The sequence below is a fragment of the Pleurodeles waltl genome, chromosome 7, assembly GCF_031143425.1.
Source record: "Pleurodeles waltl isolate 20211129_DDA chromosome 7, aPleWal1.hap1.20221129, whole genome shotgun sequence".
In the NCBI taxonomy this organism is placed as follows: Eukaryota; Metazoa; Chordata; class Amphibia; order Caudata; family Salamandridae; genus Pleurodeles; species Pleurodeles waltl.
This window is the reverse complement of record NC_090446.1, coordinates 1,016,048,812-1,016,074,376: the sequence shown is the minus strand read 5'-3', so window position 1 is coordinate 1,016,074,376 and position 25,565 is coordinate 1,016,048,812. Positions and strand designations below refer to the sequence as shown.

General features: G+C 45.4%; 1 protein-coding gene across 3 annotated transcripts in view; it reads left to right on the top strand.

The window, feature by feature from the left end:
• KCNJ16 (potassium inwardly rectifying channel subfamily J member 16) overlaps positions 1-25,565 on the top strand; it is a 398,988-nt gene that overhangs the window by 298,356 nt on the left and 75,067 nt on the right. Inside the window, exon 1 of one of the 3 annotated variants that reach the window (XM_069199836.1) lies at positions 15,825-15,934. The exons of the other annotated variants lie outside the window; for them this stretch is intronic. The gene's annotated coding sequence lies outside the window, so the exon portion shown is untranslated. Of the gene's footprint in view, positions 1-15,824; positions 15,935-25,565 lie in introns of those variants that run through there. 3 annotated transcript variants of the gene reach the window in all.

The following is a 25,565-nucleotide window of genomic DNA, read 5'->3' as shown; positions in this document are numbered from 1 at the left end:
TGCTCTGTGAGGTGGTCAGGTGAATATAATAACAAAAAAAATGACAGAAAACAAAGGTTAAAGTAATGTTATAGTTAGGCCTGGTAATAAAGTCTTACTTTATGTTAAAAAGCCTCAGAAATTACCTGAAAAAGTACTACGGTTAAAGTGACGTTATAGATAGGTATGGTAGTAATATGTAACTTTAGATTAAAAAATCCCTAGCAATTCACTGAAAAAAACTAAGGTTTATTTTGATGTTGTAGTTCAGTCTTGTAATAATATAAAAACTCATTTTAAAACAATAAACATTGAAGTTCACCAGTTATATTTTACTGAGTTAACTAACTTGCACTTCACCATACACTTCCTATGATATATATCACATCACTGATGATATTTTAAATGAGATAATTGATGACATCACTGATGACATTTCAAGTGACACAATTGATGATATTATTGATGACATCATACAATCTAATTGGGTGTTGGCCTTCAAATAACTTACATACTACAAGTGTGTGCCTACTGAACCACTTCCTATGATACACAATTTTAAGTGAAGTGGGTGACAAGTGTATATTTGCTACTGTAAAGAGTTTTTGTTCTGGCCCTATGACTACACTCTATGGCTTAGTAAGATACACTGCACACATTCCTGAGATGGGCAAACTGGGCCTGATTTAGAATTGGGCGGATGCGACGGATATCCTGTCCTCCATATTACGATTACATTTTATATTATGGAAATCATAGTATTTCAAGATATCAGTCATGTTTGTGACTCAGTAACCCGTCCACTAAACTCCAAAGCAGGCCCAGTAGCCTACAACCTTTGAGCTTTGGTTACAACACTAGTGAGAGATAAAACACTTCTAAGTGTAACACCATCACATTCTGCATTACTTTTCTCCAGTTACTCAAAATCTTCAGAAAAGTTCTGGAAATAAACATCCACACTTTATAAACATCCTTGCTACATAGATTTTGCAATAGCACTGCATTACATCTGCTCACATATCCACTAGTGGATTATCAATTGTGAACAAGAGCTTCAGCCTGTCTCACAGATGTTCTGGAGCAAGCTTTGGTGTTAATTCACAAGCTACTTAAACATAGCTCTGCAACCCACATTAGGTGCACCAAGCCTTTATCTTGTTTAACAGGCAGTAATACCTGCACTTCAAACTTTAGTGATTTGTAAACTGTGCAGCACATAACTTTCAACATGCAAAATCATGCTTTGCGCCATGTCCATGATATGTATCGACACATGCACATGCAGTAACTGTATACTATACTGTATATGACTCAGTGATGTGATCAATGATGTTAGTTCACATGTCATGGCTGATGTAATACATGAGGTCACAAGCAGTGTATGGTAAAGGAGTAAGTTATAGTTAGCTGTGCATGGCTGAATGCCATGTGCAGTAGGGTTTAGCCATCTGTGTAGGGTTGGGCACCAGTTCTGCAAGCCATGCCCTCTGGGCTGTGCAGTGCTGAAGGACATTTGCAACAGGAGTTGGCTGCCAATGCAGTGTTTGGCACACAGCTTAGCCCTTTGTAAATATCACCAGATAGAAAGATAGGACTGTATTACATGTTGCCCTTTTTGTATTATTTTGAAATACATGTTTAGTTCGGGGAAGTTAGCTTGAAAATGCCGTTTCCTTCATAGTGCAAATAACAATTGGCACTGATTAGAATTAAAAACGTTGGGTTTGTTTATCCTTCAGGAATAAAGTATTTAATAAATAGGGAGGGGCAGTGCATTTACGCAATTTCGTTTCTGCAGTTTTTACTGCATAATTATGGATGTGCCACATAATTTCAGAAGAAACAGATTCATCTATTACTGTCAGAGACTATGAAACATTATTATCAATGTCCTGCATAATTGAGATAAGCTTGTCACATAATTTAGTCCTCCATGCAGCATCATCCTGTTAGCACTGACAATGGTATAGCTCTGCAGAATGGCTGTCATTATGATGCTGAAATCTGTATTCTACTGGGAACTGTGAAATATTTTCTCTATTTCATTGTTCCCTGTGGAATCTGAGGCCGTCATTACTAGTCTTGTGGTCCCAGGACCGCCAGTCTGGCCTCCACATTATGACCTTGGTGAATGTGCCACGGTCGGACTACCGGCACCGCTACTTTTTCACCGGCCAACAGCCTGGCGGTGCCAGTGGTCTTAATCTGCCAGGGCAGTAATGATTATGAGTCCCTTCTCCACCGGCTTTTACATGGCGGTTGCACCACTATGTAAAAGCTGGCAGAGACGGGGTGCTTGGGGCCCCATGGGGCCCCTGCACTGACCATGCACTTGGCATGGGCAGTGCAGGGGCCCCCATGCACAGCTCATCGCGCTTTTCACTGTCTGCCTAGCAAATAACTCAACAGGTGCTGCTGCACCCGACGCACCACATCATTGCTGCCGGCTTGATTACGAGCTGGCGTCAATGTTGTGGGCTGTTTCCTGATGGGCCAGTTTCCACCACCTGACGCAGTGGGAAACTCGTAATAGGGGCCGCAGGAAGGAGACCGCACTGTTGGTCTCCTGAACGTGGGAGTTTGGTGGGCGGCATTTTCTGCCCAACAAACTCATCACAGCCCTGTTGCACTTTAAAAAGTGTGACAGGTGCTGCTGCACCCAGCGCACTGCAACATTGCTGCGGGATCGAATACAAGTCAGCGTCAATGTTGTGGGCAGTGGGTAACTCGGTATAGGGGCCAAGGGAAGGAGACCGCACAAGCTGTCTCCTGAACATGGGAGTTTGGTGGGTGGCATTTTCTGCCCGCCAAACTCGTAATGAAGCCCTGAGTCTTTATACCACTACATTTTGGCAATAAAAGTACCTACATACATTTTTATTACCAAGAATGACAAACTTGCTTGCAAAATTGTGATATAAAGGTGCTCTTGATGTACTCACTCTTGATGTTTTGACTCCTGATGTGCTGACTAGAGGTGTGCAAAATACAAAATTTGCTTTCACATAATTACGTCATATTCTGAGAAATGTATGCAATATAGAGCGTGTTTTAGCCCGATATTTGAGTGCAAAATGCAGCCTTTTGTCCATTTTGGATGCAAGGACGCATTTTGTGCAAAAAATCATCCCAAAAACACAAGTCCTACAAACAACAAATACTTGTGTTCTGGCCATTTAAGTGGTTCTTGTGTTATAATTTTGCCACAAATGTGATGTAATTACATTATATGGTGTAATGGCATAAATGTGGGAATTTCCAGCAACAAGCTTGACACAAAATTCCCCAAATTACACCAATTACACCAGTGTAAGTCAACTTTCACTCGGGCCTACCTAGTACTGATCTTTAACGTAATAACCTACAACCTATTCCATAGTTCCCTGACAGTTCTACAGATGCACTTAGCCATAGCTGCAACGTTTTGTTTGAGATACAAACCCCGCCTCATTATCTCTTCGAAAATATTTCCTGACATGACTTGATCAAGCACATTTGGGAAATAAATGGATCACATCAGAAAGACACTCTGTGCTCTATTGCGGAATTATGTTAAAAAGACTCAACCTACCACTTTTACTCTGTCACCATATTTGGGGTTCATGCTATTTTGTTGTGATGCTTTCGTAATCTCTTGGCTTTCCTATGCGTTCTGTGTCCAGATAGCATCTCACTGGACACATCTAAGCAGTTCGATCCCAGCAGATCTAGACTAATCATTGATACACTGAAATTGGTCTTGCTTTTATTTTTCTAATTGAAAGTGTTTCTTCATTATTTGTCTAGTTTGTGTGTATGACTGCGTGGATAAATTACCAAATAAATAAAAGGAATGACTGCAAGATTGTGTGGATCAGTAAGAGCATGTGAGAGTGTGACTCACTCAGTTGCCTCTTATAAAGAAATGACATAGCCTTTTTACTGTAATAACCCATTTCAGTAAAGTTTTGACCTCACAATGCCTGCTGCCAGCAGCCAAGGGGAAAGGCAGGTTAGGTTATGAAGCATAATTAAAGCAGCATTTTAAAGAACAAAAATGAAAGACTGCTTTTCTTTCCTCTGTTCTGTTTTTCTAGCTATACAGATATTGATGGCAACATATTTATATTTTGCACTCCTTAGGTAATTATAGAAAATATAGAGGGCCTCATTATGACCCTGGCAGTCACCAGACCACCAGGGTCATGGTTGCGGTTGGACCAAAGTGGCGGTCCGACCTCGACATTACGACCGTGGCGAAAGCGCCACAGTCTGACCGCCGGCACCACCAGGTTGCCACCAGTCGATAGCCTGGTGGTCTTGGAGGTTATAATCTGCTACAGCAGCTCTGCCCTGGGTAGTACGAGTCCCTTTCCCCCTAGCCTTTGCATGGTGGTAGCCTTACGATGCAAAGGCTGTCAGAAAGTGGGTACCGGGGGCCTGCTTGGACAGCCCCGTTGTGCTTCCCACTGCCCAAATTGCTTCTGCACCTGCCACACTGCCATATTGGCTCTGGCTCGATTACCAGCTGGCGTCAATGTTAAGGCCCTGTTCACGCAGGGCCAGCGGGTGCCGGCCCTGCAGTGAACTCCTAATAAGGCTGGCATTGTTCTGACCGCACAGGAGGCGTGATGGCGGTGCAAGTTTGGCGGGCAGCCTCCACCACCGGCCAAACTTGTAATGAGGGCCAGAATCTTTCTGAATGTTTCTTCACATTGTGAGCTACTGCACCTTTTTTATTTTTTTAAATACTGTATTAAACTGATTTTTACAATCTATTTGCAACAAGAATCTAGCATCATTTTGAACTGTTTAATTTTGCCTTAGAGATTTTCTTCATGTTTGCAAACATGCTCTCTCTTTCATATTTACGAGCTAAGCACCAAGAATTTAACTGGTTTGTGGCAAAAGTGATGGTGTGACCATGTATTATAAGGAATAAAGTATGCCTGCTGTACATGATAAGGATATCGCAAGGCACCTCGGAGTTCCATAACATTATAAATGAACTTGGTCTTCTTCCTCATTCCACTATATGGTAGTGGAACTCCTCAGAAACATGTAATATCTTTACAACTTATGGCATGGGGTACTTTATGCCATATATCAGTTACATGTATAATGTACAACACATGGTATTTCATCCCAATATAATATTATCTGTCTAAGTATGTAAACCTAAGCAGTAGTAGTAGAGCCTATGGTAGTAGTAGAGCTATTGCTTCATCCACTACTGCTTTAACATATTTTAGGCCTAACACAATTCAACAATTCAGTTATTCAAAACACAATTCCTCATGTCTACTCTGTGCAATCACAAATTACTGCTAAGTAGCTGATCTTTACAACAGATCTATTAGATAGAAGGTTTTTTACATTTAAAGCAACAGAAGGATACATTGAGTTAAAAGAGATTATTGTATATTCAATTCAGTTGTAATTAAAATGATAATCAAGCCATTGTGAGGTTGTATTGTTATGTTTTCGTTTTGCGTCTTCCTTTGTGAAACACAATAACCAACCTAAGAGATGGATAAAAAAGAAAAGTAGAGTGATCACATGTTTATATCAACATGTTAAGACAAACTAAGAACTATAGTGAACGAACTGTAATCATTCTAAACAAATGTGTAGTATCTTCTAGTAAAAATGTTTCAACACCAGCAGACTCACTAAAGCATTTAGGAGTAACTCTTGATTGTAATCTGTCAGTTTTGACTCCTATTATCACAGTTACCTTAATCTGCTTTATTTACGTAAGATTACCGTGCAAAATTCTACCCTTACTTACACTGAAACAACGCAAGATGGTAAATCAGAAATATTATGTCTGAATAGACTACCACAATTCACTGTACATTATACTCCCTATAACCTTACTTGTTTGACTTTAATTAATTAAAAACAGCACTGCAAGACAAGACTGTTTTTAAGCGTTCCCAAGTGCAAATCCACCTTTAATCACTTAGCACCCTCTGGTCTGGGCCCTGGTGCAGGAGAAAGATGTGCATCTGTCATAAGTCCTTCATGTGGAAGGAGGGAAGGAAGGAATGAAGGAAGGGAGCAAGGAAGTAAGGAAGGAAGTAAAGAAGGAAGGGATGAGTAAGATAGAAAAGGTTAAAAGGGAAAAAAGAGAAAAAGAAAGAAAGAAATAGGAAGCAAAAAAGAAAGAATGAAAGTAAGAAAGAAATAAAGGAGAAGGGAAGAAAAGAAGGCTAGAAAGGAAGAAAGAGGTCAAGAAAGAAAGAGCAAGTCAAGAAACAAAGAAAGGAAGAAAAGGAAAGAAGAAAAAGGGAAGACAGAAAGAAGAAGAAAGAAAAGTAAAAAGTAAAAAGAAGGAGAAAGTAATAAAGAAATTAAAGAAAGAAAAAATGAATGACCAACAGACTGGGGTTGCAAAGGTAGGGTACCCTCATGAGCTTACATTTACAGTTCATGTGAGGGATAGTGTGAAAAAGCAGCAGTCATAAACAAAGACCCCTTTAAAAGAAATTCACAACAGCATTGGCAGGAGACAGGAGCTGATAAAGCTGGAATGTGCCTAGTTCTTTCAGAAAGCACCCCTCCATCAGGTCATGCTCTACAATCAAAGGAAAATCTAAAGTAAAAACAAAAACATTGGCACTGAAGGAAACTACCTTGTGTGCTGATGTGCTCCTTGGGAAAGGGCTAAATAGAGTTTCTCAAAGTGAAGTTAGTCAGTGGCTGAAGTAGGATGTCCCATTTCCCCATCATGTATGATGTAGGGGATGAAAGCAAAATGTGAATGACACATAAACAGGCCAATTGATGGAAGAGAGGTGGGTGGAATTCTTTTTATGTTAGTATACATGTAAGTTAGTAAAATCAAAAGGACTTGGCTAATGCCAGACGCAAAAAGATCGACTTGCTGCGAGATCTACTGTTCTGCAAAATGTTGGAACAAACTCATTGAACATTAGATTAGAATCTAGCTGTTTGACCTTCATGAACAAAATTAACTACTTTTGTATTTTCATTTAGTGCCAGGACACCCATGTTTGGGTATTTGGGGCCAGATGTAGCAAAACTCCAAATTGCGAGTTGCAATTTGCGAGTCCCAGCGACTCGCAAATTGCAACTCGCAATTTGGAATGCAGAAAGGTGTCTCAGACACCTTCTGCGAGTCGCTATGGGGTCGCAAAGACCCACCTCATTAATATTAATGAGGTGGGTCGCAATTTGGGACCCCATAGCTATTCAGGGCACTCACGGGGATGGTGGCCTGCTGGAGACAGCAGACCACCATGTCCGTGACTGCTTTTAAATAAAGAAGTCTTTTTTTTTTTCAAAGTGTAGCCCGTTTTCCTTAAAGGAAAACAAGCTGCACTTTGAAAAAAAAAACCGAAACCTTTAGTTTCGGTATTTTTCAGGGCAGGTAGTGGTCCCTTGGACCACTGCCTGCTCTGAAAAATTATTTTTTGTTCCAGACACAAGGGGGAAGGGGTCCCATGGGGACCCCTTCCCGTTTGCGGCTGGGTTACCATCCACTTCAAGTGGATGGTAACTGCACTTTCATTTGTGACCGCAATTGCGGTCGCAAATGAAAATACATAGCATTGCGAGTCGCAAATAGGAAGGGAACACCCCTTCCTATTTGCGAGTTGGAAATGCATTTTGCGAGTCGGTTCCGACTCGCAAAATGCATTTCTACATAGCAATGAGGCTTTAGCGACTCGCAAATGGCGATTTTCACCGTTTGCGACTCGCTAAACCCTTGCTACATCTGGCCCTTGTTTGGGTATTTGTTTGACTCTAAACACAATCAAATATATTAATTCATTCATGTGTCACAGAGGAAATTATTGGTCCTAAAACCAAAGACATACATAGAGAGAGTCCTGACTACATTCTACAAGCTTCCTGAAACAATACAAAAAAATCATTTTGTAGAAGGTTTCACCAGAGAGAATGGATAGTGGTCGAGTTGAAAAAAATCCTGACATTTGCTACAGTGGCCAGCACTGTAACCCATGTCCTGACCTTGTAAGCCTTCTCCGGATTTCCCATAACGCATCTTCTAGTGGATGAGCCTTGTGGCTAATCCTCATAGGCTGATGCCTATTATTATGTCCTGTGGCCAAACTAATAATACTCGTCGCATACAGCCCATGTTGTCATAGCAAACTTAATGAATAAAATAGCTTAAAGCTCCAGTACATTTCAAATAATTTGGCAATCCCATGAACCCATTGGGTTATTGGTCAAAAATAGATCAAGACATTTTGGAGAAAAAAATAGTTGAAATGAGGCATCGTTTAACGACTTTTGGGGCACAGAACAAAATCATTTTCGGTATGTTTTTGGTAAATATGGCATGCATGCTGCTCAGAATGCCATTATGAATATGAACTCTGGTATTGGCCAGACAGAAAGGCACATGGAGTAGTTAACAGGCATTGACAACGCCAATAGGTCTCCTTTATCAAAAACGTTTGACTTTGTCAGTGCTTGTTGCAGATGCTTCTCAGCATCGGGAAACTGTTTTGTACTGTATTGTGATGACTTAGTGCACATGTATCGCTTTGCCTGTGCATGCAGCCATCATGGCACAGCGGTGGCCTTTTTCATTTACTTTAAATGTACTGTTCCAAGAAGGCCGGCGGCAGATGTCTTCTTGAACTTTTAAATTAAACCATACAAATTGTACAAAACAGTACATTGTGGGAAAGTGGATCAATGAGGAATTGTGGGGGATGCAACACGTTTTTAAAAAAGCTGAGTGGGATAGGAAGGGATTGGAAGGCATTGATGTGCTGAGGGAGAAACACACAGAGTGGTGGTGTGCAGTTTTTACGAGTGGAAGCAGCACATACCAAAGACAGCAAGAGAACACAAGGACTCATGTAGTGTGTTAAAAGTGAAATGAGAAAAGTAGTTTCCTGAATGGAGGTAGCAGAAGGCTACAGATCATCCATGTAAAAGCATGATAACCTATACTCTAATGGAGGGATAAACACAGGGGCGGCTCCTCCATTAGGGCAGAGGAGCGACACCCCCCTGCCATCAACCGCAGTGGCAAAACCTTTACAAGGAAATAATAATAAACTCAGTTTATTATTATTTCCTTTTAAAGGGGCAGGACAACGGGGGTGCAGAGGAGTGAGGGGGATCCCCCCTCAGAGCGCCTGTGTCTTTGGCTGGCCGTCCCTGTCCGGCCAAACACACATGTGCAGTAGGCTCTCTCCAGCACAGCAACACAGTTGCCAGGCTGGAGAGAGCCTGCACAGGCTCCCAGTCTGCCTGGGAGTGCCTTGGTTGGGTGCGCAAGGCCAATCCTGACCCTGCTTTGAGCAGCTTCAGGATTGGCTGCAGTGCAGGCTGGGAGCCTGTGTCTGCACTCGGGCACAAAGGAGCAGATGGAGCAGTGAGGCCGTGAGTAAGTGTTTATTTATTTTTTTAATTTTATTTTTTATCCCACTCCTTTCTCTACCTCCCTTCCCACACCACCCGCCCCTTTCCGCATGCTTAGAGACGCGACTGGACAAACACACAAAGACAAACGAGCTATCGAATAAGAAGCAAGCAAAAGAGACTAACAAGAAAGCCAAACAGTGATAGGCAATGGGATGACCCAAACTCCTTGTAAGTATTGGTATTACATACAGTAGGTTATCTGACAAAAGAGAGATAATCTTTTTGTAGACGAGACACAAAAATGGCAGGAAGGAGCAAACTTAGTACCTTTTGAAGCACATCGATCTGTGTTAAACGTAATTAACAATATTCGCTCTGGCGGCTACACATACAAGTTAACAAATGCACAATATCCTTCTCCATGTAAGATCATGGGGATTTGGAAGAAAAACATACCATATAGAAATATGTGAAGTGAAAATATCCTAATGGTATCCTTATTTAAACGAAAAATAGACCAAATTACAAATAGGCACCATTAGACATACATTTAAATGATGCTTCACTGTAGCACACTAATAAGATGTTTTTCTGGAAATGGCTGAAGGAATATATAGAAGCAGAAGCTGTGAAGTTCTGTCATACATCTAAAGGTTCTGTTCTGCTTGGTACTACACCTAGGATGCTTTCTGCCTCATTCTGTTTTTGGGACACATGATATGAAATCCACTGTCTCCTGGGATATTGTTTGCATATCCTTGATCCATATCAGCTGAAGACAGCATCTCAGGTAACAATGTACTCGCCAATCAAGTGACATAGGCCTTTTGGGTAGTAGTCCGTGGTAGGGGATTTATTTGAAGCATGTCTTCTACACAGACCATCTAACAGTGTAATCTTGAACATTTTTAGAGTGTTTGGCAAGAATATTTTGGAGCCCCCATTCAGAACAAATTTGGATTGTATTATCTATTTTCCACTAATTCCAGCCTATATAATGCCCAAAATATTGAATTATACTTTAACTTTCACAAAAATACAGCTGAACGTCTATCTAAGGACCTCAAAAGTCCTAAAAATGACACTGGGCAGAGAGAGTCAGAGATAGAGATAGACAGAGAATGGTCAAAATAGAGTATTCCAGAAAGGTGTGACAGAGAAGGCGAAAGATCATTTTTAAAAATGGGGCCTCTTGGAAAATAAAGGGCCCTGGGTAACTGCTCTCTATGCACGTCTTAAACCGTTTGTGCCATCTAGTGCCAACGCAGAACAGAAAAGTAAGAGAATAATGAGAAAAAGAAGAAAACACTCATTCCGCACATTTTTTCTATTACATAAAGGGGAAGGTAAGCAATGGTGTGCAGTTAGAAAAGTTCTAGGCTGCTATCTTGAAACAAGTCTTTGGTTATAAGGTCTGATAGAATACAGAGGAGGAAGGTGGGTGCATGCCTGTAGAAGGGAGAGTATCTGAGAACCTCTTTTCAGATATGGTGTGGTCACCTAATCAGGGGTAGCTCCTCCATTAGCTACAGCTGCAGCTGCAAAACATTTAAAAGAAAACAATAGTAAACTTTGTTTATTCGTTTTTTTTTCTAAAGGGGTGGGGCCACGGGGTGACGAGCAGTGAGGGGGAGTGCACAGCACTTCCATACGAGCGCATGTGTGTCTTCTCGGGCTGGCCAAACACACATATGCAGTGGGCTCTCTCCAGCCCACCAACACAGTTACCGGGCTGGAGACAGCCTGCACAGGCTCCCAGTCTGCCTTGGAGTGCCCTGGTTGGACGCTCACAGACCATCCTGATGCTACTCAGAATTGGCCGCAGGGCAGTCTGTGAGCCTGTCCCTGCGATGGAAGAGTAGAGCAGCATGCGGCGAGTTAAGGTAAGTGGTTTTTCTTTTAAACAAAAATTAAATTAATGTTTATTCACCCCACCTCTCCGCGAGCCGTCCCGCCCCTTCCGTGCCCCGCAAGCCACAGGTGCACCTAATGCATTCTAGCATTTGTAGTTGTGCTTTACTTCAATTGAACTAATTAGACTAACACACAGGAAAACACTGTTTTGTAGTTGAAACGCTCATCAGAACTGGAAACTGAAAGACAGTAGTGAAAAGGCTTTCGTACCTGAAGTACCTTCCATCTTGAAATAAAAATATGGAACTGTCTAGGCCCTGTTGTTATATTGCTATAGTTTCTATGGCCTCTGATACTGGAGAGCAGCATGTTATTATACCCCGGGTAGCCTTGTGCAAACACAATGAACACTTCGTGAAAGTCAGTTTATGTTAGACTTTCCATCCTTGGTGTGGTCTCCCTTAACTTTTTGCCTCTGTTCCCCAGGTAGTTGATGTGTGCTGGACTCTGATTTTACTGTTTTTGTTACTCTGGGCACTTTACCACTGCTAACCAGTGCTAAAGTGCAAGTGCTCCTTTACAAAATGTGTATGTAATTGGTTTGTCCATGATTGGCATATTTGGTTTACTAGTAAGTCCCTAGTAAAGTGCACTAGAGGTGCCATGGCCTGTAAACCAAATGATACTAGTGGGCCTGCAGCACTGGTGGGCCTGCAGCACTGGTTGTGCCACCCACATAAGTAGTTCTGTAATCATGTCTCAGACCTGCCATTGCAGTGTCTGTGTGTGCATTTTTACCTGTAAATTCAACTTGGCAAGTGTACCCACTTGCCAGGCCTAAACCTTCCCTTTTCTTGCATGTCAGACACCCCTAAGGTAGGTCCTAGGTAGCCCCAAGGGCAGGGTGCAGATTATGGTTAAGGTAGGACATATATGGGGTCATTACGACCCTGGCGGTTGACGGAGAAGTGGCAGTTTTACCGCCAACAGGCTGGCGGTAAAAAAGTTTGAATCATGACCATGGTGGTTACCGCCATGGTCATCCGCCACTTCTCCGATCAGACCACAATGGCGGAGACGACCGCTGGGCTGGAGACTTGGGTCTCCAGCCCAGCAGCCGTCACAAGACCACCGGCGGTATCATGACCTGGCTTACCGCCATGGATTTCATGGGGTTTGGAACCGCCATGAAATCCATGGCGGTAAGCACTATCAGTGCCAGGAAATTCCTTCCCTGGCACTGATAGGGGTCTCTGCCACCCCCCACCCCCTCCCCCGAGTCCGTCCACAACACCCCCCACCCCCCTGCCATCCCCCAAAGGTGGCAGGACAACCCTCCCCACCCCTACCCCCGACATCACAACACAGACACACACCTGACACGCATGCAGACACCACCAACACACATTCCCGCACACAAAAGAAAAAACATGCCAACAGACACACACACAGTCATACACGCACACCCTCATTCAGACATACATGCACACATCCATACAGACATACATACAGAAAGACACGCACACATTTCCATTCACACTACACCCCACCTGCATACACTCACTCACACCCCCCTCTACATACTCACACGCACACCCCCATGCACCCACACATCACACAACACCCCCCACCCCCCTCCCCTAACGGACGATCAGCTTACCTTGTCCGTTGATCTTCCGGGAGGGGACGGGATCCATGGGGGCTGCTTCGCCACCAGCACACCGTCAACAGAACACCGCCACGCCGAATCACAGAACGTGATTCGGTGGGCGGAGTTCTGTTGACGAGGCGGTGGAGGTGGAGCAACCTCCACTTCCCCGCCACCCGCCAGTATGGCTGCTGGCGGCTCTCCGTCCGGAAAAGGACAGAGGGATGCCAGCAGTCATAATACGCAGAGCGGAAAACCGCCACCACTGGTGGTCTTCAGCACGGCGGTCCCTCGGCGGTCTTGTGAAAAGACAGCCGAGGTTGAAATTACACCCATAGTAATGTGTTTTATATGTCCTGACAGTGAAATATTACTAAATTCGTTTTTCACTGTTGCATGGCCTGTCCCTCTCATAGGTTAACATGGGGGGTACCTTTAAATCTGATTAAAGTGTAGATTCCCTTTGGGAGTGGATGGACATATGGAGTTTGGGGTCTCTGAGTTCACAATTTAAAAATACATCTTTTAGTAAAGTTGATTTTAAGATTGTGAATTTGAAAATGCCACCTTTAGAAAGTGAGCATTTTCTTGCTTATACCATTTCTGTGACTCTGCCTGTTTGTGGATTCCCTGTCCGGGTCAGTTTGACAGTTGGGCTGGTTGCACCTCACACTAGACAGTGACACAAAGGGAGCTGGGGGGTAGCCTGCATAGCCTGATGAGCCATCTGTGCTAGGAGGGAGGGGAGGGGTGGTCACTCGCACCTGAAAGGGCTGTGCCTGCCCTCACACAATGCAGTCTCCAACCCCCTGGTGAGTGTTTGGGGCCTGGCCTGGGCAAGGCAGTATTTCACATTCCAAAGAGACTTTACTTTGAAGTAGGCCTACTTCAAAGGAAAAACTGGGTATAAGAAGGGCACCCAAAATCACAGACTTTAGAACACTTCTGGAAACAAGAGGAACCTCTGCCTGGAGAAGAGTTGAAGAGCTGAGGAGAAGTGTTGCCCTGCCTGTGACTGTGCTTTGTGGAGCTATCCTGCAGTTGCTTCTTCTGCCAGAGTAAGAGGGCAAAGACTGGACTTTGTGTGCCTTCCATCTTGAGAATAAATCTCCAAGGGCTTGATTTAGAGCTTGCCTCCTGTTGTTTGAAGTCCCAGGGACAGCAAAGACTTCTCTCTGCCAGCACCTGGAGTCTCTGGAGAGACTCCTGCACTGACAAGTGGTGCCCTATCCAGTCCCTGCGCCCTTGGAAGAAAAGCTTGTGGAAATCCAAGGAAATCGACTTCGGACGACTTCAGACCGACGCCGCTGCTGAATCCGGTGACGCCGCCTGCACCCGACGCTGTGACCTTCGCTGGAACGTGACGCTCTTCGCAGGCCTGACGCCACTGCAGCCCCGCTGAAGTCCGCGACTCCGTGGAAGTCTCCGCACCACATTGTGACCGACGCCGCTCGAAGTGCGCGGATTCAACATTGCGCACCGACGCCACGATCCCCGACTTCGCGCATCGACTTGTTTTTCACTCTTCAGCAAAGGTACTGTACTTGGGGGTCTATGCGACTCCGTGGTCACCGCCGCTGGTGTCGGCTTGTTGGGACGACTCCGTCACGACGCCGTGTTAACACCTCATCAAAGAATTTTGTGTTTCTAAGCGCTATTTTGGAGTTTAATCTTTAAAAATTCATAACTTGACTTGTGTATGGTGGATTTTTGTCGTTTTGGTCTTGTTTTGTTTAGATAAATATTTCCTATTGTTCTAAACTGGTGTTGTGTCATTTTGTAGTGTTTTCATTAAGTTACTGTGTGTGTTGGTACAAATACTTTACACCTAGCACTCTGAAGTTAAGCCTACTGCTCTGCCAAGCTACCAAGGGGGTAAGCAGGGGTTAGCTGAGGGTGATTCTCTTTTACCCTGACTAGAGTGAGGGTCCTTGCTTGAACAGGGGGTAACCTGACTGTCAACCAATGACCCCATTTCTAACAGTTTACATTCATGAAATGAAGTAAACCTGTACTTTCCCATTGCAATCTGCTTTTGTCTATTCTTTGATATATCTTTTGTAATCGTGTGTTTTGACATCCTTTTTGTGGATATGGGTCACTTAGTTGTTTTTTTCACGTCCGCCATTTTTGGAAAATTATGCACAGATGAGGTTCAGGACACAATGATCACTCAGGAACTTCGATTTTAATATATTTGTTAACAGACACATTAGCACATATAATGATACTCTGATGAAACATGGTTCCTGCCAAAGATGCTTTAAAAGTTTTCCCATTAACAATGCATTTGTAACCCAACAGATCTTATCAATTTACGCCACATAATCTTTTCTTCCTGCTCCTGGCATAGGACATTGCAACAACTACTGTGCCTCTGAGAAGGAAGGAGATTATTTTACCTTTAAAATGCCATTCTTTCTTTCATGGCAAGGGCCAAGATCCACATTCTAATCCTTCAAATTTAACACAATTGTTCTCAGAGCTGTATCTCGGAAACTCCCTTACCTGGAACTTTGTTGATTTTCCTCCAGCGTGGCATCAAAATGTCTGACTCATCTTGTTTGTGTAGTCTGTATTCGGATACCTGTAAGCCGTGTGCTCATTTTACCTCACACAAAACAAAATAACTTGGCTTTCACCCGCTAATCACCTCCCTGTGGTGGGCACGGCATCTTCCAGCATCTTCCACTGTGGTCATGAACAAGGCCGAGGTTTGCACACTTTTTACTTGTGAGCTGGGCTGCTAAATAGGTAGTTAAAGCTGTGATCGGTGTGAATGGTCCACATACGGCAGCAAGATACAGTTCCTGTAATTCCACTTTTGCTGCCAGCGCTGACTTCAGTCTGCTCACAGCAGTATAAGGAACACTCTCGTATTGCGATATTTATGTTTCAGCCAGACTTCCCTCTTCACTGCATCCTCACCAATGAGTCTTGTGAGTTGGGTGGGGTGAAGTGCTTCAATCCACCTCACACAAACAAAGACAGGCCTATGCATCACGTGGGGTGCTTCATTCAGCGCCTTCTCTACTTGATCTACACAGCCCTTTCTCGCATTACCATTAACTGAAGTCACGTCTCAAGCTTCAACAGGTAAGCAAATACTTTCTCTCCGCTCTTGTAGGCGAAATATTAATTTTGAGCAGAGGGTAACATGCAGTACAAGGAAAAGAAGGTAGTCAGGGGCACTTGAATCTCAAGTGATTAAAGCACGGTATGCCATTGTAGGAACATGTGAATGCCAATGGAATGTATGAATTGGCTGAACATTTAGATGCACTATAGGAGTATCAGTATTTTCTCAAAGCAAACCCAATCTGTTTTAACATTGGACAAGACTGCTGATCCATAAATTCACATAAAGGCTGTGTATCTGTACTGCGGCTGTGTTCGTCCAGCTACACCCTCGGATTTAAATTAAACAATAGAAAAAGTGGCCATTGTCTTTCCCTTCCTCCTTAGTGACAGAAATGGAAAGTTTGTTCTCAGGGGAAATAGCAAAATGAACGTGAAGTAAATTACCAATCTCACTGGTAATCCTTCCATAGGAAAGGGCTACAGTAGGATTTTGTTGTATTTGAGAAGTAATGTCTCCTCATTGTTAAACTTTGGGTTAATTTTACAACCTTATGATTCAAGCAGGTGACCATTGCTTATTTTTATCCACCATGCTGGCACATCCATCAAGACACTTGTCAATATTTTGTAAGGCTGTGGTTTTTTGTTTTCTCTTGCACTGGATAGATTTTTAAGTTGGTTCAGAACTCTGTAGGCTCCTGTTTGCATAGGTAGACAGGTGCTAGGCTGCAGAAGGATCGACCTGGATATCTAGAACAAATATGTCCTCAATGATTATCTTCAACCAGATGACGGTGCATCTGATCGGGACGTTGACATTGACAGCAGACTGGAATCCTTAAACTCGTGTGGTCTGTTCATTTCCTGGCTTTCTTTGACACCAGAGAATAAAGAACTTTGCTTCTAATGTGTGCTTTCATTGTAGACTGACTCTGCCTAGCAAGAGAATAATTATTTCATTATATAATATTCTTATATTTTCACCTTGCAGAGGTTTGTCATATTCAAGAGCATTGCCTGTGTACTGAGCAGAGGGAGTGTTCTAGGAATATGACATAATCCACAACTTTCAAGGGAGATGGAAAATACCTAAACCCCTTTTTAGGTCAAGCGCAAAAGCGCTTTTCGACCTTTTATATGTATTTTGGGCATTTAACGACATCCATCTCAAGCCCATCACTTTCATTTGTTTGTTGGCTTCCCTTTCAGAAATTCCTTGATGTCATTGGTAAATGCTTCACATCTGTCCTGCCTTTGGGCGGTTTTGTTACCACCTTGTAAACTGACCCTGTTACATGGATTATTGCACAATTGCCGATAGGCTTTACTGTGAACGAACCACTTTTTTCTTCTGTGTCTCTCCTTCGTGCTCATGCTCATGGCAGCTATGGTGCTTTGAATCTGCTCATTTTTTCTAGTTGGCAGAAATGTCCTATACTACAGGAAGCCAGAGCCACAAGAGTGAAGCAGACAGTGGTCGGCACTGGCATTAAACTAACAGATACGTTTATAGGGCTGCTAACCTCGGAAAAGACAAAGAGTTCAAAACCACGCACACCAGAGTGGGTGTCTTCACCCTACGAAAAAAGTATGCACAAGGGGGAGTTGAAGTGTGTTTTTTTTCCTCACACATGTGGCCGCAAACATCACCTGTTCATGCGACTAAAACCCACATTTAACAACACTGCCTGATATTTGCTGTCCGTTTTCAATCTATAAATAGTTTTACCTCAATTTTAGAATTTACCAATAATAACAATTAATCCCATGGCAGAGAGACATTTGGGAGAGAGTGGTAGCTACCTTGCCATTATTCTCGTGTGCCACAGACAAACTCAGAATGTTAATTGTTTGATGTTCCCATGTGCCTGCGGGTACTAGCATTCCCACGCAGTCGGCAGGGACCTCACAGTGTCAAGGGGGATTTGCTGGGGGTCCACGTGAGGGGGAGTGGGGAGTGACAGTCTGTCACGTGCTGGGTTTAGCTGGCTAGGATAGTTTGTTACCACCTTCTGTTTTGGATACAGTCTAAATTGTGAATTTGTGACTGATAGCTGCACTGCAGCTTGATGGGCACACCAAACTGACTCCCTGGTCTCCACTCTCTGGGGTACTACAGAGTGACAGTTTCAATAAGGCAGTGTTATATTTTTAACATTCGCTGATGCTGAATATTCCGTGTGTTATGTGACACAGCTTTTATTCGCAATGCTGTGACACATTGGCATCGTATGGCATGTTAAATTGGACCAGGACTGACAGGGCAGGTCCAACTCCTTATATGACACGCTCGCTTCCTCTGGCATGTTGAACCGTTGGACCATGACTGGGCAGGCCCCCAATTTTTTAAAAATTTTTTGGTTGCAGTTTTTATAATTCGAAATTGATCTGAAGGTGTCTGAGCACTTTACATGAGCTGCAGTTACATTACACAAGGACACGATCATTTTTAGGTCGAGCATAGCATGGATATGCCCTCTGGGGGCTGACTGTATGAATACATGACCATATTTCTTACAAATAATATTTTTGTTGTGGTGCCCTTTAGGGGCTTTTTTAAGCATTACAGTCTAGCGCCAAAGGTTTATTTCCTGATAAAGGTCTTTTCATTGGGTTTACATGATATGTTTTATCAATCTCTCCTTATTGCAATTGTGACCATCATTAAGACCAACTTAACATCCTTATTACACTATGACTGCTTGAACACTCTTGATATGTTTGCATGACCCTTCTAATTTATTTCTCTTATTACTCCTCTGTGGCTGTGTTGTTTTTTTTGTTTTTTTTTGGTGGGGGGTGTTGTTAGCCAGCCAGTAACTCTGATGGTTGGGTGGTTAAAGTGTTATTCTATTGGAATTATCATGGCAAATCTAAATTAGGATGCTAAATGGTAAACATTTTTATCTTTTGCAGCAGATAGAGTAACAAGGTTGTTAGAAATGGGGTTTTTGGTTGGCAGTCAGGTTACCCTCTGTCCAAGCAAAAGCCCTCACTCTAGTCAGGGTAAGTCACACACTATCCAAGATTATCCTGTGCCCACCCTCTGGTAGCTTGGCACGAGCAGTCAGGCTTAACTTAGAAGGCAATGTGTAAAGTATTTGTGCAATAAATCATACAATACCACCATATAGCACCACAAAAATACACCACACAGTGTTTAGAAAAATATAGAATATTTATCAGGATAATTGTAGGTCAAAAAGAATAAAGTTGCAATGGAAAATTGTAGAAATATCACAGGGAAGTGATATAAAGTGTCTTAAGTCTTTAGAATGCAATAAAGTGTCTTTCAAGCACAAAGTACCTGGTTTCTGGTGGAAAATCTCCTCAGAGGGCCACAGGTGGAGAGATGCGTGGAAAAAGGGTGTGTGCGTCGATTTCTCCTCAGCACACAAAGACTTGCGTCGTTCTTTTCCACGCGGGGAAGTCGGGCGTCGTTTTCCGGCGCGCAGACAGTCTCTTTTCGTGGATCGCGGGGATTACCAGATGTCCCGGGTCTGTGCGTGGATTCTCCTGCTTGTTTTCCGGCTGCGCGTCGTTCTGCGGGGCTGCGCGTCGAAGTTTCGATCTCACGGTAGGCGTTGCGTCGATTTCTTCTTGGAAGTCGGGCGGCGTTGTCCTTGCGAGGCCGTGCGTCGGAAGTTTGGTCTCACGGCAGGCGTCGCGTCGATTTCTCCTTGGAAGTCGGGCGGCGTTGTCCTTGCGAGGCCGTGCGTCAAAGTTTCGCGCTCACGGTAGGCGTCGCGTCGATTTCTCCTGGAAAGTCGGGCGGCTTTGTCCTTGCGAGGTTGTGCGTCGAAGTCTCGATCGTCCCGAGGGCGTCGCGTCGATTAGCGTCGGTGTGCGGCGTTTTTCTCGCCGCGAAACAAGCTGTGCGTCGAAATTTTCGGCGCACGGAGCGTCCAAGTGAAAGGGAGAAGTCTTTTTGGTCCTGAGACTTCAAGGAACAGGAGGCAAGCTCTATCCAAGCCCTTGGAGAGCACTTTCACAGCCAGACAAGAGTTCAGCAAGGCAGCAGGGCAACAGCAAGACAGCAGTCCTTTGTAGAAAGCAGACAGGTGAGTCCTTTGAGCAGCCAGGCAGTTCTTCTTGGCAGGATGTAGTTTCTGGTTCAGGTTTCTTCTCCAGCAAGTGTCTGATGAGGTAGGGCAGAGGCCCTGTTTTATACCCAAATGTGCCTTTGAAGTGGGGGAGACTTCAAAGAGTGGCTAAGAAGTGCACCAGGTCCCCTTTCAGTTTACTCCTGTCTGCCAGGGTCCCAGTAGGGGGTGTGGCAGTCCTTTGTGTGAGAGCAGACCCTCCACCCTCCCAGCCCAGGAAGACCCATTCAAAATGCAGATGTATGCAAGTGAGGCTGAGTACCCTGTGTTTGGGGTGTGTCTGAGTGAATGCACAAGGAGCTGTCAACCAAGCCCAGCCAGACGTGGATTGTAAGGCACAGAAGGATTTAAGTGCAAAGAAATGCTCACTTTCTAAAAGTGGCATTTCTAGAATAGTAATATTAAATCCGACTTCACCAGTCAGTAGGACTTTGTATTACCATTCTGGCCATACTAAATATGACCTCCCTGCTCCTTTCAGATCAGCAGCTGCCACTTTAACAGTGTATGAGGGCAGCCCTAATGTTAGCCTATGAAGGGAGCAGGCCTCTCAGTAGTGTGAAAACGAATTTAGGAGTTTTACACTACCAGGACATATAACTACACAGGTACATGTCCTGCCTTTTACCTACACAGCACCCTGCCCTAGGGGTGACCTAGGGCACACCTTAAGGGTGACTTATATGTAGAGAAAGGGGAGTTCTAGGCTTGGCAAGTACTTTTAAATGCCAAGTCGAGGTGGCAGTGAAACTGCACACACAGGCCTTGCAATGGCAGGCCTGAGACAAGGAAAAAGGGGCTACTTAAGTGGGTGGCACAACCAGTGCTGCAGGCCCACTAGTAGTATTTAATTTACCAGCCCTATGCACATAAAGTGCACCTTACTAGGGGCTTATAAGTAAACTAATAGTCCAATCAGGTATGATTCCAGGTTACCATGTTTTAAGGGAGAGAGCATATGCACTTTAGCACTGGTTAGCAGTGGTAAAGTGCGCAGAGTCTATAAACCAGCAAAAACAGTGTCCAAAAAAATGGAGGGAGGCAGGCAAAAAGTTAGGGGTGACTACCCTAAGGCTGTCAGGTCTAACATGTGTCCCCCCCAGCTGAAAGTGGGGAGAGCTACCCGACCTCCTGGGAGCTCTCATCGCTAAGGCGGAAGTACCTGGAGAGACCATCAGCATTGGCGTGGTCAACCCCTGGGCGATGTTCCACCGTAAAGTCCATCCCCTGTAGGGAAATGGACCACCTCAAGAGTTTTGGATTCTCACCCCTCATCTGCATGAGCCATCTGAGGGGTCTGTGGTCTGTCTGAACCCGGAAGTGAGTCCCAAACAGGTAGGGTCTTAGCTTCTTTAGTGCCCAGACCACAGCAAAAGCTTCTCGTTCAATAGCACTCCACCTCTGTTCCCGTGGTAATAGCCTTCTGCTAATAAAGACTACCGGTTGATCTCTGCCCTCCTCATTCAGCTGTGCTAGGACTGCCCCTATGCCATGCTCTGAAGCATCTGTCTGCACGATAAATTCCTGGGAGTAGTCAGGGGCCATGAGTACGGGGGCCGTGCACATGGCTTCCTTCAGGGCATCAAAGGCTTTCTGACAAGCCTCTGTCCAATTCACCAACTTAGGTTGTTTCTTGGAAGTGAGTTCTGTCAAGGGTGTTACAATGGTACCATAGCCCTTGACAAATCGGCGGTAGTATCCTGTGAGGCCTAGAAAGGCTCTCACCTCCGTCTGTGTTCGGGGTGGTTGCCAGGCCTTGATAGTTTCAATCTTGGCCTGGAGTGGCTGCACCTTGCCACCACCCACTAGGTGTCCTAAGTACACCACGGAACCCTGCCCAATCTGGCACTTACTGGCCTTGATGGTCAGGCCTGCCTGTTGCAGGGCCTGAAGCACCTCCTTGAGGTGAAGCAGGTGTTCCTCCCAGCTGGAACTGTAGACAGCTATGTCATCCAGGTAGGCTGCACAGAAGGCATCCTTGCCAGCTAGGACCCTGTTAACCAACCGTTGGAAGGTAGCGGGGGCATTTTTCAACCCAAACGGCATCACCCGGAACTGGTAATGGCCATCCGGGGTTGAAAATGCGGATCTTTCCTTGGCCCCCTCAGTTAGGCCGATCTGCCAGTACCCTGAAGTAAGATCAAACGTACTCAGGAATTTGGCAGCGCCTAGCCTGTCCACGAGCTCATCAGCTCGGGGGATGGGGTGAGCATCAGTCCGGGTGACTGAGTTGAGACCCCGGTAGTCCACACAGAACCGGAGTTCTGGCTTCGCACCTGGGGCAGTAGCCTTAGGGACCAATACCACTGGGCTGGCCCAGGGACTACTGGATTTCTCAATGACCCCTAGAGTCAACATCTTGGAGACCTCCTCCTTGATGCTGGCCTTCACCTTATCCGACAACCTGTAAAAAATTTTTTTCACAGGGAGACTGTCACCGGTGTCAATATCATGAACACAGAGGTGGGTCAGCCCAGGAGTAAGGGAGAACAGGGGGGAGAACTGCTCCAACAGCTCATAACAGTCTCCTTTCTGATTTAGAGTCAGGGAGTCAGACAGGATGACCCCGCTTACTGACCCATCACCTTCTTGGGCAGAGAGGAGGTCGGGGAGAGGTTCACTCTCCTCTTCCGTTCCTTCATCTGTGACCAGAAGCATGTTGATCTCCGACCTCTCAAAATGAGCTTTTAGTCGGTTCACATGGAGCACCCTTAGGGGATTCCTAGGGGTTTTGAGGTCCACTAGGTAAGTGGCCTCCCCTTTCCGCTCCTTTATTTCAAATGGGCCAGACCAGCGGTCCTGGAGAGCTCTGGGCTCTACTGGCTCCATTACCCACACTTTGTCTCCAGGTTGAAACTCTACCAGGGTGGCCTTCTGGTCATACCATTGTTTCATCACCTCTTGACTGGCCTCAAGGTTATCTTGGGCTTCTTTCCAGAAGCGGGTCATCTGGTTGCGGAGGGCCAACATATAGCTGACCACATCCTGAGGGGGTGTCTTTGGAGCTTTCTCCAATCCCTCCTGGACAATGCTTAAGGGTCCCCTGACAGGGTACCCATAGAGAAGTTCAAAGGGACTGAACCCTACCCCTCTCTGGGGGACCTCTCTGTAAGCAAAGAGAAGGCATGGTAAGAGGACGTCCCACTTACGCCTCATGGCCTCAGGGAGGCCGCCAATCATGCCTTTCAGGGTCTTGTTGAATCTCTCCACAAGACCATTCGTCTGGGGGTGATAGGGTGTGGTGAACTTGTAAGTTACACCACACGCATCCCACAGAGACTTCATGTATGCAGACATGAAGTTAGTGCCTCTGTCAGACACTATTTCCTTGGGGAATCCCACACGGGTAAATATCCCCATCAGGGTTCGGGCCACCACTGGTGCAGTTACTGTCCTCAGAGGGATTGCCTCTGGGTAACGGGTGGCATGGTCCACCAAAACCAGGATGAACCTGTTGCCTAAGGCAGTTTTGGGGTCCAAGGGACCAACAATGTCGATGCCCACTCTTTCAAAGGGGGTGCCAACGACAGGAAGTGGAATCAGGGGGGTTTTAACCCTTTTTCCTGCTTTACCACTGGCCTGGCAGGTAGGACAGGATCTGCAGAACTTGTCTGAGTGTGTCCTCATTTTGGGCCAATAAAAGTGGGTGACAAGCCTGTTAAAGGTCTTGCCCTGCCCCAAATGTCCTGCCAGGGGAATGTCGTGAGCCAGACCCAGTAGGAAGGTTCGGTAACATTGGGGGACCACCAGCATACGTGCTGCCCCAAAGCCCGGAACCTTAGGCTCACTGTAGAGGAGATCATTCTCCCAATATAGGTGGTGATCGCCAGAGGCGTCGCCGGCTGCCTGGTTTGAGGCTTGTTTCCTCAAACCTTCTAGAGTGGGACATTCTTTCTGCGCCTTGCAGAATTCCTCCCTGGTGGGTCCACCCTCAACTTGCCAGCCAGCAAGCTCAGGTAAGTCACCTAGGGCGGCAATGTCTTCCCCAGTTGGCTCGGAAGCCTCCTCCTCAGGAGCCCCGTCAGCCACTGTGGGAACAGCGGGGGCCGGTTTCCCGCACCCCTGGTCCCTCCTCCTGGCAGCTCTCTGGGCCATCGTTCCAGGCTCCAGATGCCCTTGACTTCCCTCTCGGTCAGCCATGGACCGTGTGGTCATGCAGACCCACTCAGGTAACCCTAACATCTCCAGGTGAGACCTGAGCTCCACTTCTTTTCAAGCAGTGTGCTCAAGGTCATTGCCTAACAGACAATCTAAAGGCATGGCAGGACTCACAGCTACTTTCAGAGTACCAGAGACCCCCCCCCATTCAAAGGGAACCAGAGCCACCGGTAGGTGACTCTCGCGATTGTCAGCGACTCTGACCTGGTGGAATGTATTAGGTACTATCTGCTCTGCTGACACCAGCTGACTCTTGATAGTAGTCATACTGGCTCCTGTGTCACGCAGAGCCTCCACCTTCTGCCCATCAATGGTGACCCACTGCCGGTACTTGGAAGTATTTCTGGGCATGTGGGCCTTGGGCACCATTTCTCCTTCTCCCAGGGACACTAGGGAAATCTCTACCTGCTCCCCAAAGCTAGTTGGGTCCATCTCCCCCCGGAGTGCTACACTAGTCAACCCAGGTGCCTGTCCGGTAGTGGACGGTGCCCTCTTGGGGCACTGTGGATCGCCTTTGTAGTGACCATATTGGTAACACTCCATGCATTTGGGGCTAGATTTTCCTGACTTGTCAAATGTCCCTGGCTTTTTCCCAAATTTGGAAAAGGAAGGGTTGCCACCCCCTCCCTGGGAATTCTTTTGGGGGCCTTTAGAGAGTTCCTTATCTGTAAGTTTATCTCCCCCCTCTTTCTTCTGTTGGGAACCCTGACCACCTTTGTGGGAGTCCCCCCCAGGTACCTTTTTGGACACTCTGGTGCTAACCCAGAGGTCCGCCTCCTCAGCAAGCTTCCTGGGATCAGTCAGCTTACTATCCACTAGGTGCTGGCGCAAATCTGTATAAGTAACATTAAGCATATGCTCTCTCAGGATCAAGTCATATAAACCTTTATAATCTGCTACTTTGTTGCCCCGCACCCATCCATTCAGTGCCTTACTAGAGAAATCAAAGAAATCTACCCATGTTTGTGTGGTTTGTTTGGTGCTGTCCCTGAACCTCTGACGGTATCCCTCAGGGGTCAGCCCAAACTTGGCAAGTAAAGTGGCTTTCTGGAGTGGGTATGTGTTTTGATCCGGTGGATCCAATGTGAGAAGTGTGTCCCTCCCCAATGGCGGCACATAACCCCACATAGCTACCCCCCATTGCCCTTCAGGAACCTCATGAGCCCTTAGTGCAACTTCATAAGCAGCTAACCATTTATCTATGTCATCTCCCACCACAAAACTGGGCACCACATTTTTGGGTATACGAACCTTCTTTTCTCCAGCAGGTCCTGTCTGTATGCTGCCACCATTATTGCTGGATTCAGACTGTCTTGCCTTGATCTCCAGCTCCTTGAGACTCAGTTCATGAGCCAACAATAGTTTCTTTTCAGCCAAAGCTCTTT